The sequence below is a fragment of the Pipistrellus kuhlii genome, unplaced genomic scaffold, assembly GCF_014108245.1.
Source record: "Pipistrellus kuhlii isolate mPipKuh1 unplaced genomic scaffold, mPipKuh1.p scaffold_m20_p_9, whole genome shotgun sequence".
NCBI lineage: Eukaryota > Metazoa > Chordata > Mammalia > Chiroptera > Vespertilionidae > Pipistrellus > Pipistrellus kuhlii.
In genome coordinates this window covers 60,814,206-60,826,753 of record NW_023425595.1, presented here as the reverse complement: position 1 = coordinate 60,826,753, position 12,548 = coordinate 60,814,206, and the positions used below count along the sequence as shown (strand labels likewise).

Genomic DNA, 12,548 nt, shown 5'->3' with positions numbered 1-12,548 from the left:
GGGATTTGTTTTTCCACTCGCATGTTCTTCCAACCGTACAAGTGTGTTTTCTCCTCTGAATCTCCAGTTTGCCACGCTTCCCAGCTCATTCCACTGGATTGGGTTACCCGCTGGGTTGGGTTGTTTTTCTCTGAATGCTTCCAGCTGTTTCACTTCTGCTTATGAGCACTTTCTGCGTATGTGCACTTTCTCAGTCGTGGGGTTCCTCTCTCTCATGATGCTCCTCCCAGCACCAGTTGTGAATACAATTCTCATTTTGCTTCCTCCCGGTCCTCCCCTGCCTACCATTTTCTACTATTACCCATTTCTACTTATGTTTCACTAGCCTGAGCAGGAGGAAAGGAACTGGAATTCAATATTTATTCAGCACTTATTGCTGTGCTAAACAATTTATGCACATCATATTATTTGATCCTCACAGCAGGTCTATAAAATAGGTATTATTTGTGTTCCCACTTAGAATGAGGGAGATGATGGGCATGGGATTTCCACCACTCGCCTGTGGTTGTGAAGCTCAAAGCCAGGAGTTCACCCAGATCACTGTGACCCCAGAGGTCATGTGCAGCACCAAGTAGTTTAATAACTGCAGTATTTTTCTTTCTTTTCTCAAACTCACATGAATGGTTTCACATCAGAAGCATTCATTTACAGCTTGCTTCTTTTCGTGCAGTATTATATATTAGAGACATCCATTTTGATAAATTTTATATATTTAACTTATTTTAATAATAATATTTCATTTTATGGCTATCTTACACTGATGTTTTATTACTATAATGTGCAGTAATTAGTTCTATTGCATGTGAGATTTTATTTAGAGAATATACCTAGAAGGGTATAGGTGGTGTCCCCATCTTTAACTCTATTTGAATTGCCTACAATCTTTCCAAAGCAGTGGTTTCAGTTTATACTGCCACCAGCATCCTACATTCACCAGCATCCTACGTTCTCACCATCACCTAACATTTATCAAATTCAGAAGCAAATATAGCAAAATCCATATGGCAGGTATGTGTATGTGCTATGCAATGTTTTTGTACTTATCCATACATTTGAAATATTCCATAATTGAAAGCAAATTGTAATTATGGTTGCCTCCTTTTATTGGTGTCTTGGATAAAGACTTAGAATTCTTACTAATGGCATCTGCACATGTCACTGAGCTATCATCCACACAATTGTAACAGTCCTCAACATCTAAACTATGTCACGAGCTATGCTTGCTTACAGAAATCGAAAAGGATTCCCAAGTGCAAAGGCTGAGGTTCTAAGTGCAAATGAAGATGGTGATGGGGCTTCATGTGCAAAACAGATGGTGCATAGAAGGCGGAGTGCAACAGAAGAATGACTATGAGTGCCTAAAAGGCTTTGCTCATTCCGTGCCACAGCCTGCAAACACGGAAGGCTGCTCTCCATTGGGGAGAAGGTGCCTTTAGAGCATGAGCTCATATTTCTCCATTCCCTGTTCAAATAACAAAGTTCCTATTGTGCTTTCTCAAGCATAGTCTTGTTTTATTGGTGCAAACAGCACTGGGCAGAACAATCTTGGTCTGGGTCCCTGACCCTTTTAACAATAACCCAAAACTTCCATGAGCGAGATATGTGAATGTGAGTGTGATATTCTGATTTATCACACACACACACACACACACACACACACACACACACACATATATATAATTATATATATATATAATTATATATATATATATAATTATATATATAATTATATATATATAATTATATATATATATATATATATATATATATATATATATATATATATAGTTATAAGATCTCCTACCCTGTTTTAGACACAGACCTCCTAAAACCCTAAGTGATGAGAAAAGTCCATGTGTCTTTGTTATGTTAATGAAGTGACTTTTGGACCACACTGAAGGATGGAGGCTAACTGCCAGGAGAACCAGCCATGTGAGTAGAGGTTTGGAACTTTCAGTCCTACCCCCAGACCTCTGGGAACGGGAGAGGAGCTGGAGGTTGAATCAGTTGCCAATGTCCATTGATTTAATCAATCATGACTATGTAATGAAGCCACCAAGAAAACTCAAAAGGACAGGGTTCAGACAGCTTCCGGGTTGGTGAACCCATAGAGGTACTGGGAGAGGCGTGGAAACTCCACACCCTCTCCCCACACTTTGTCCTATGCTTTTCTACCATCTGGGCTATTCCTGCATCACATCCTTTTTATAAAAAGCTAGTAATTAGTACTAAAATGTTTCTCAGAGTTATGTGAGCCACTATCTAGCAAATGAATTGAACCTGAGGAGGGAGTTATGGGAGCCTCTGGTTTATAACCAGTCAGTCAGAAGCACAGGTAACAACATGGACTCTCAACTGGGGTCTGAAGTGAGATTTGGGGGTGGGGGCAGTCTTGTAGGAAAGATCTTTTAACCTGGGGATTCCGTTGCTGTCCCTGGGTAGGTAGTGTCAGAATTGAATTAAACTCTTGGGCATCAGCACGGTGTCTGGGAATCGCTTATTGGGGTAGGGAACCCTAACACACACAAATTTAAAATTTGGACCCCAGAACACTCCTATTAAGCCAGGCATCCATATTAAATTAACCTCAATAGAAAGTGACCAAACCAACCAAATTAAGCTTAATGGAGATTGATTAAAGGTTAAAAATGGAAGTTTGCCTTCACTAGCATAGTATGCTGTGGGAGATCTTATCAACAGCTTAAGGATGAATTTTGATGACCAGAATCTCAATGTGTGCCATCAGCGGCATATCTCTTCATATCAGAGGTGAATGGCATCTGTACCAGCCAGGGTTTTTTGGTTGCAAACAACAGAAACTGACTTTGGCTAACTTGTGCAAAAAGAAGGTATTTATTGAAAAATTATCTCTGCTCTGAAACTTGGCAGGAAGCCTACATAGCAGAGTCAGATATGGGCCAGACCTGGAGGATCTAGGAAGCAGGACCACAGGAGAAGTCTGCTAACAGGAATGACAGGGTCCGAACCCCTCTATAAACAGAGGCCCAAGACCCAGGGCAAGAAAAACTTAGTTCCTAGCAGGTTCTGAGCTAGCCAGGCTGATACCTGAGCTGAAGTTCTCAGTTCCCATCTTGTTCTTCAGTGGAACACAGCCAGTTCTAAATGGGACACATTTAGCAGAGGTACCTCTGGGATGTCTGGCTTTCACAGAAGAACTCTAAAAGCTTCTGCCAAGGGCACTCACTAGAAAGACCTGCCTCTTGTTACCCCACAGAGTAGAATTGGGACAATCACCAAGTACTGTAGAAGTTTCAAGGAGACAAAGTTAAAGTCAACATAACCAGGGACTTTCTAATAGAGTTAGTCAGCAAGGGATTTAACAAACTTTCATGGTGGTGAGCTTGCTGACCACAGCAATTGTTCACAGAAAGACTGAATCCCCTCTGATAAGACATAAGGGAGGGGACACCTGCATTATTAGAAAATAGATTAGACAACTTACAGGGTCACTCAACTTCTTGATTGAAATGATCTTGCTTAAGTCACTTATTTGAGTTATATACATATATACAACAAAACTAAGCTTTTGCAATCATAAATTTTAAATATAAATAATTAAAATATTCCTTATTTTTTCTAAAAATGTTTTTTATTGATTTTAGAGAGAGGAAGAGGGAGAGAGAGAGAGAGAGAGAGAGAGAGAGAGAGAGAGAGAGAGAGAGAGAGAGAGAAACATCAGTGATGAAAGAGAATCATTGATTAGCTGTCTTCTGTATTTCTCCACTGGGAATCAACCCTGGGCATGTGCTTTCACTGGGAATCAAACCATGACCTTTTGGTTCATAGGTTGATGCTCAACCACTGAACCACACCAGCTGGGATGGTTTGAAAATTCCTTAGGACAGCACCATGTTGGAGAACACATCTCTCAGTAAGTCCAGTAGAGCCACTGTTTCCTTCATGATTACAACACATCTGTTTTTTCAGTTGAGTATAAAAAGGAGCAGATGGGTCATGTTAAAAAAAAAACAACAGAAAAACAAAAAACCTTTCAACACAAAAATGACAAAGCACGCCTGGTCTGTAAGGTTCATAAAACCTGAGACCAACTGAAAAAAGGTCATATTCTAATTTCCCATCAATCAGTCTGTAACCACTGAATGTATTGGCAGCTAGAATAGCTCTGTGTGTGTGTGTGTGTGTGTGTGTGTGTGTGTGTGTGTGTGTGTACAAACATACATGCACACACTAGCATCTTTCCCTCTTTCTCTTTCACCTACCAAATTGCTGAATTTCTATATATCGTATTTAATGTTTTGATGAAATTTCATTGTTTTGGAAATCATTTACTCATTAACTCAATGAGTTGGGTTTTTAAAAAAAAACCCAGACAAATCTCTTCTAATCTGTTTTTCATAGGTACTCAGGAGCTATATTTTTTAAGATGATATCCCCAGTGGTCAACTCCCAGGCACTGGACTGGGGGCCTGAAATCTATGAACCAGAAGGTCATGGTTTGATTCCCAGTGAGAGCACATGCAGGCCACAATGATGAGCTGGGAAGGGGCCAGATCTACCTCCTAGGGAGGTCATCTGAAAGGTGAGTATGATCTCAGCACACAGAGCACCATGAAAAGCAATTCCCATCATCAGAGCTAAGGGCTACATTGAAAGCCTTGCAAGGGTCAAGAGGAGCTGAAAACCCCAGGAACAGACCAAGTAAGGGCCTTATTATGGGAGGAGGTGGCATAGTGGTCTCAAGGGTGATATTCCCCAAGCTGGCTGGCGGCAAAGGTTTTGAGCTAAAAACCATGCCAAACAGTGCTCTCTGAATGAAGTTGGCCTAAAATAACAAAAATGATGATGATGAAAACAGCATCTTTCTAAGTCAGATGGAAAAGGGCAAGAACCATATGATTTTATTTATATGTGGGATATAAAACAAAAGCAAACAAAAGACAAACAAAATAAAACTCATAGACACAGACAACAGAAGTGTGATGACCAGATGGGAAGGGGGATTGATGAGGACCAAGACAGTAAAAGAGTGGAATATATGGTGTTGGAAGGAGACTAGACTCTGGGTGATGGGCACACACTAGAGTGTGCAAATGATTTATAATAAAGTTGTACACCTGAAACTTATATGATGCTAGTAAGTAGTTATTCTAATAAACTTCACTTTAAAAAAAAAACACAAAACATTATTTTCCTAAGAGTCTAAGCACTACGTTAGCTGCTTTATTCCTCAAAAGAGAACTGGAGCCTAAATTTCAGGTAAGAAAACAAGGCCACACCCAAGAAAAAAGGTGCTTTTAAAAAATATATATTTTAATTGATTTCAGAGAGGAAGGGAGAGGGAGAGATAGAAATATCAATGATAAGAGAGAATCATTGATCAGCTGCCTCCTGCATGGCCCCTACTGGGAATCAAGCCCGAAACCCGGGCATGTGCCCTTGACTGGAATCAAGCCTGGCACCCCTCAGTCTGCAGGCCAACGCTCTATCACTGAACCAAACCGGCTAGGGCAGGACATAGCCAAGCTCAGCATCAATGAGGAGAGAAGCACAGTCTGCTCTCAGCCAGAGGCCCTGGGATACAGGACAGAGGGTGTGGATGTACAATCCTATCACAGAGGAATAAAGACTTGCAACCACATTTTTTCATCAAAAATGAAACAGTATTATAGGCGTCTTAAATGCCCCACTGAAAAAGCACTGCTGTGACATGAGATGCTACCTAATACTAAGGCAATGCAGAAGTAATTAGCACAGCCAAAAATAAAAAGACCAGTGTTCTCTCTACTTCCTGAGAGGACACAATGCAAGTTTATACATAACTGGCATCTTCATAAAAAATAAAAATAAAAAAAAAGTTGGTTTTGTTAATAAAAATCAGTCTCTTTCACCACAGAGAAGAGAATATGGAAACGTGTGAACCCTGATACATCACCAGTGGCTTTCCTTTCGGTTGCCCTCCCTAACCAAACATCTGGCCTTAACCCCCCTTTCCAATATACTCAACTGTACCAAGAAGATGCAGTCTTTTTAAAAAAAAAAAAAAATACCACTTGAGCATACATCAAAATAGCTGTGTGGATCCAATGAGGCAATACATGTCAACAAGCACTTATTAAGGGGCCAGGCCCAGCTTACAAGTTCAATACCTAAGAACAGAGAGCTGCTGATATAATATTCCACTCTTCTCCCAGCTGTAACACCAGCAGCCCATGGTTCTAGTTACTAAACACTTGCCAGATCCACCTTAGCATCAACTAAGTGTTCCTCTTTAGCTCTCTGCCCAAGAGGGTGCTAAAGGTAGAATCCAGCTGGGTGGGGGTCAGAGGCAACTGCAGGAGGAGGATGTTGTAGCCCATTAAAACTCCGGGTGACAAAGTTCATCACAGACGCTTAAGGAATTATCCACATTTGCTTTCTCTTTGCCTTTGCTTGACGTCATCACCAGGGACAAGGAAAGGTTAACTTCATCTTACACATTTGACACGCGTTACTAAATGCTACCAGTCACCAAGCCAGAAAAAGCACTGAAGAGAGGAGAGGCCATTATGATGCCGATGGACAAAACCCAATCTCTGCCCTGTGTTGTTCACAGGCTAGTGGGGGAGAGCAACTCTCAACAGGCCTTAAGCAGCCTCAGCAGAAGTGAGACGAGCTGCTCTGTGGGCCCGGGAGACACATGCTTTGACTGAATTCGTTTTTTCTTTCTTTTTTTTTCTTTTTCTTTTTTTTTTTTTTTTTTTTTCTTCTTTTTTTTTTTAATATATATTTTATTGATTTTTTACAGAGAGGAAGAGAGAGGGATAGAGAGTTAGAAACATCGACGAGAGAGAATCATGCATCAGCTGCCTCCTGCACACCCCCCACTGTGCCTGCAACCAAGGTACATGCCCTTGATCAGAATCAAACCTGGGACCTTTCAGTCCTCAGGCCGACGCTCTATCCACTAAGCCAAACCGGTTTTGGCTGAATTTGTTTTTCACATAACAGAAATTGAAAACATTGTTCAGTGTCGGCATATGATTATGTATCTTCTGAGAAGCAAACCTTTGTTGAATAAATAATGGGTGTCTTGGGAGCCTCTCCATGTTTTGGTCTTGCTCTGGTGACTATATGGGGAGACTTGGTAAATATTTGCTGCTGAGATGAAGGAGCCTTCGGCAAGTAGCACTCATTCTGAGTCCTGGTGACCACACAGCTGCTCCCACACATCCATTTGACTGGTTGTCGCCTAAGGAACCTGAAAGTGCTTCACTCTGCTTTCCCCCTTCCCACCTGCCCCATATTCGGTCCCGGATGTCCCTGAGTCCTACTCCTTTCTGGTCTCTCTGCTCTGGGTGCCTTCTGCCCACTTTCCCGTTTCCCCTCTGCAGAGAGAGAAGCGCTGCATTCTGCTCCGGACAGGGCAGCCTCGGAGCCCACATGGGCTGGCTGCCCTTTTCCAGAGCACAGAACATCTTGAAGATATTTGTAATTTTACACCAACTGGAGGATATAATTCATTGCTTGCTGAATCAAAGTCTACCCGCTGCCAGAGGATTCCAGAGACCATTTGTAGGATAGTTAAGAATAAAAACAAAATGAAATGGTTCTACTCTCACCCTGCCCTCCCTCACACACAAATGTACCCACAACCACCACTGGTTCTTGCTCTTAGAATAACACATACCCCTTGCTGCTTGCCCCTGCCTCCCACTCCTGGATCTCTAAAAAGGAGTGGTTCCACTCATATTGGGATATGCAGACTTAGTGAATGCAAATCAGACCCAGGCAAACTGCAAGGTTAAGAGTGAATTACTGTCAGCTATAAGGGGCTTGAAGGAGAGAGGGAATCCCAGCCAGGGAAAGGGATGCAGGCTTGCTCTCCTAGGCAATTAATCATCTGTAAATGCAAAGGGATGGCACAAAGAGCCTCAGCAGCTTGCTAAGTCTCTGCTTTCCAGCTGGGGCCATGGGGTCAGAGCAGTTTGATAAAGCCCTCCCCCTCACCTGGACCATGGGGGACAGGGGAAAGTCAAATTGCTAACTGACAGGAGAGGCTGGGGGAACTGCAGTATTTTCCCTGTCCATCCAGGATTAACAGGCACTAGCCCAGGCACAGGTGCTCTGGACTTGACTCTCCCCTTGGTTTCTACATGCAGAAGCCCAGTGAATGTCAATAGCCAACCACATGCAACAGGTTGTTCAATAGTAATAACTGCTGCCATCCATTGAAGGCTAAATATGTGTGCTGCACCTTTAACCCTATATATATATATACTACAATCTTATTTAATCCCAGATGCAGCTTGTTAAGGTCAGATACCATGCTTATTTCATTTTTACAGATAAAGAAAATAAGGTTCATATATATCGTGACTTGCCCAAGATCTTGCACTTATCGAGAAATTGATCCAAAATCTGAACTCAGGCTTGTCTGATTTAGAAGCCACTGTTTGGAATCAGCAGACCCCTCTCTCTCTCCCAGAAACTAAAGGAAACCTCATGACATGAAGTCTTTTTTTTTTAAACTGAAAACAAGATAAAGGTTGTATTCATGTAAAAATAACTAAGAGACTATTTGTGGCTCAACTATAGCAGCAGCCAGTTATGACCTTTCAACATCTTCTGAGTTTTATTTCCGAATTCCCACTCTCTATGTCTTGGCTCCCTACACCTTCCTAATCCTCTGCATGTGCATTTTCTTGTTTATGGGGTTTTTTTATATGTATGGTGTGAGTTTCTGCCATCCATTGCAAATCTTTTGTAGAATGAAATGGAACATGGAAATATGAAAAGGACAGGTGGACACAGAGATAGGTGGATTACAGGACTGATAGATGAATGGACATGCCCAAGTGGATAAGAGATGGACCAATAAACAAACACATGGACAGGTAGATGATAAACAAGAAGATGAATGAGTGGTTGGACAAACTAATAGAGATGGACAAATAGACAGGCGAAGCTGCCATGACCCATTTGTGTACTGGTTCTGACTGACATCCACACCAGCTGCCTAGTGGCCTGAAAAGGACAGCTGACCACATGGTAATAGCACCCTGAGAGGTCCTCTGAAGTCATGCTAATTTGGCATCTGTTACTAAGGGCTGGCTCTTTCATCACTGGTCAGTAAGGAGGGAGTAGGAAAGGCTTAATACAAACACAGGACCACTGCTCCAGGCCACCTCTTCTGCCAGGCCTTGTTCTGCTGCCCTGCTTCTTGCCACTGCACATTCTCCATACCCAAGGGGACCTAACCTTCTCTAATGACCAACATTATCTTTTCTAGCTTTTATCTTTTAAGCATGAATTTTTACACCCTCCATCTCCACCTGCCACCCAAGTCAAAGTATAAGTACCCTGAGGGTAAGAAACATCTCTTACCTCTGTTTTTATAGTACTTACCTCATTGGAATGCTATCTCACGGAATGCGACATAAGTGTGAATGATGGGCTTCTGTACTTAAGGAAGTTTCTTTAGCCTCTTTAGGCAATGTCTCAAAAAAACACTGTTCATGGAAATGTCCCAGTGCCACCACAATGTCTATTTACTGAGTACTTACTAAACACATCTTATATCAGCGGGTGCCAACCTTTTGGACCTCACAGACCACCAGTGGACCACTGGCTGGTGACCACTGTCTTATATAATAAAAGGCTAATATGCAAATTGTCCCCTTGGGAGTTTGACCAACCGGGAGTTCAACCTCTCGCTATGTCTGCTGAACACCAGGGAAGAGGGCGGAACAAAGAAAGGCCCCAGCCAGCAGCTGGCAGCCAAGTAAGGAAGGCTCTGGCTGGCAGACGAAGGCCCCAATCAGCCCTGATCACCAGCCAGTGTCAAATTGTGTGCACCAGGCCTCTAGTATATAATAATAGCTCATCACTATAGAGTGCTGACTACTGATCTATTATAAGTACTTTACATCTAATAACTTGATCTTCATCATAACAGCAATAAGTCCTAGGATTATCCAAAGATGGAAAGACTTAACACTGAACAAGATTAAATAATGAACTCAAGTCCCTGGCTGGTTCCTCAGTGGTCAGAGCATCAGCCTGTGAGCTGAAGGCTTGTGGGTTTGGTTCCCAGTCAAGAACATATACTTGGGTTGCAGGTTTGATTCCCCAGCCCGTTAAGGCACATGCAGAAGGCAACCAGTCAATGGTCTCTCTCACACTGATGTTTCTTTTTCTCTTCCCCTCCTCTCTCCCTTTCACTCTTTCTAAAAAATCAGTAGGGAAAAAATGATAATGAGCTCAATATCACACATGAGTAAGAGGCAGAGCTGGGATCCCAATTTCAGTCTAACTCTAAGTAAAAGGCCTTACCCTCCAACCCATGGGATCACTTTAGGTGGGACAAATGGAGTGAGTCTTTCTGACCTTGTGGAAAGTCATGAAAGAGCTTTATGGGTGCCTTTAGACCAGTCTGTCTCACAGCACCTCTCTCTGACCAGACAAGGACTGCTGGAGTCCAACCCAGAAACTCAAGCTGGCAATGGCTCATGGAGGCATCTCCTGACCAATTAATGGCCTGTCCCTCCTGCTTAACTCCCAAAGCCACAGTCAGAAGAGCATCTGACTGGGAAGTCAAGTCTAGGCTCATGGCATCTGTCCAATGCTTTTTTGTGACTTTTTGCCCAAGTCATTAGATTCTGCGAGGAATAGTGCCATCAGCCAGGTTGTTGTGTAAATCAAATGAAGGAAGAAGAGTGGTCCTCGCTTCATAAGAAAGAGAGCAAAACTGCCTTGTAGAGTGAACTCTGACAAAGCCACTGGCAGCATTTCTGCCTCAAGGCCCCTCGGAAAACATGACCTAATTGGATGATTCAAATGGGCTTCCCAAATGCACTGCAGATTATTGTTAGGAAATACCAAGTGGTGCCTGAGAGTTCAAGCAGCCCCTAAGGTTACTCTCAAGGCTGGTGAGTAAACCATGGTTATATCACTTTGGGCTCCTGGCCACCTGGCTGCAACGCTAGAAATGCTTCAGGCTTGCTCTATTCTGACTTGGTTTGACCACAACCATATTAAATATTAAATCATCTAGTGGCACTGGCACAGAAAAACACTATGTCAGGCGTTAGCTATTCTGCCTTTTATTACTGTCCATAACAATTGCCTAACCATTTAGAAAGTTCCAACATCAAGCCCAAGGCTTAAAAAATATTGTATCTATCCTAAAGAAACTTTGTCCCACTTTCGCTGAAAAGAAAAACTCATTCCCCAGACACCAGCACGGGGCTTCTTCTCACTCTTGGCAGCTAAAGGCTCCTGGACAAACGCAGGCCTTCTGTCAGAGGGAGGCCGCTACTCTTCGAGGCTGGGCCTTCAGCACCACTGTGATTCCTAGCTCTGCCCCCTATCTTCAGCCCTCCATCCCTCCCCCCCCCCCCTTGCATCTGACAGAACAGCCTCTAAATCATCAGAACTGCCTTTCAAACTATGGGCCATCCCCTTAACCTGGGAATCCCCTCAACCTCACCACAGAGGCACACATTGACCTTGTGACCTGCCCAGCATGCAAACAGAAGTACACAGCATCACCCGTGCAGTGGTCTTACCAGGAGTTTCACTGTCTGATCATAAGAAGCAATCAGACAAATTTAGAACGTGGGACTCTGCAAACGTGTCAGTGTCATTAAAGAAAGAGGTGGGAGGCCTTTTTAGATTAAAGGAGAGAAAGACACTAATGCAGTGTATGGATGAATTTTGGTTCCCCAAAAATAGCTCTTAAAATTCTTAAAGTAAACTGGAAAAGTTTGGATATAAACCATATATCAGATGGTATTATTGGGTGAAGGTTAGTTTTCCTTAGTGGTGTAATGAAGTTACGTTGGAGAAAGTCTTTACTCTTAAGAGATTCATTCAGTTATGTTGGAGAAAGTCTTTACTCTTAAGAGATTCATTCATTCTTGGCACTCCACCCAGAAGAGCAGCATCCCAGGCATGTCTAAAAGATGTTTGATCCCTAAAATAGTGAGAAAAGCCCTAAAAGAGATGTTCTGAACAAATTCAAGATTTTACCCAAATGTTGCAAAGAGTCTGGAATCCATGTGGTAGTAAAATGGTGGGAAGAACATTCTGCATTAAAAGAATGTCTAACCACTCACTCCAATGGCCCTGCCTTTATTTAGAATGCAACCTGGAATACCTGAAGGAAAGAGAAGAGCTCAGAAAATCTGGACTTCCTACCAAGGAAAGACCATGGGAACTTCCAACAAGCATGTAGCAAGTACTCAAAGGATATTCAGTAACTCTTCATGGAAATCACAGTCACCTGAAATAACGGACTCGTGGAAGTGTGTCTGCTTTGTCCTAAATTATGGCAATATTCATTTTATCTGAAATAAAGTTGTTGTTGTTTTTATTTGTTTGTTTTTAATCCTTACCCAAGTATATTTTTTCCATTGTTCCCCAGGCAGAAAGTGGAAGAAAGAGAAGAGAAGGAGAAAGAGAAACATCAATGTGAGAGAGACACATCAAATGGTTGCCTCTCTTGAGCCCCAATCAGGATCTGGGATCAAGTCTACAACCAAGGCACGATCCCTTAACCGGGAATCAAAACCAAGACCCTTTAGTCC

At 42.5% G+C, this 12,548-nt stretch overlaps 1 pseudogene; it reads left to right on the top strand.

The window, feature by feature from the left end:
- The first annotated feature begins 10,810 nt into the window (after positions 1-10,810).
- LOC118713789 lies at positions 10,811-12,196 on the top strand (annotated as a pseudogene).
- Positions 12,197-12,548: the final 352 nt, after the last annotated feature.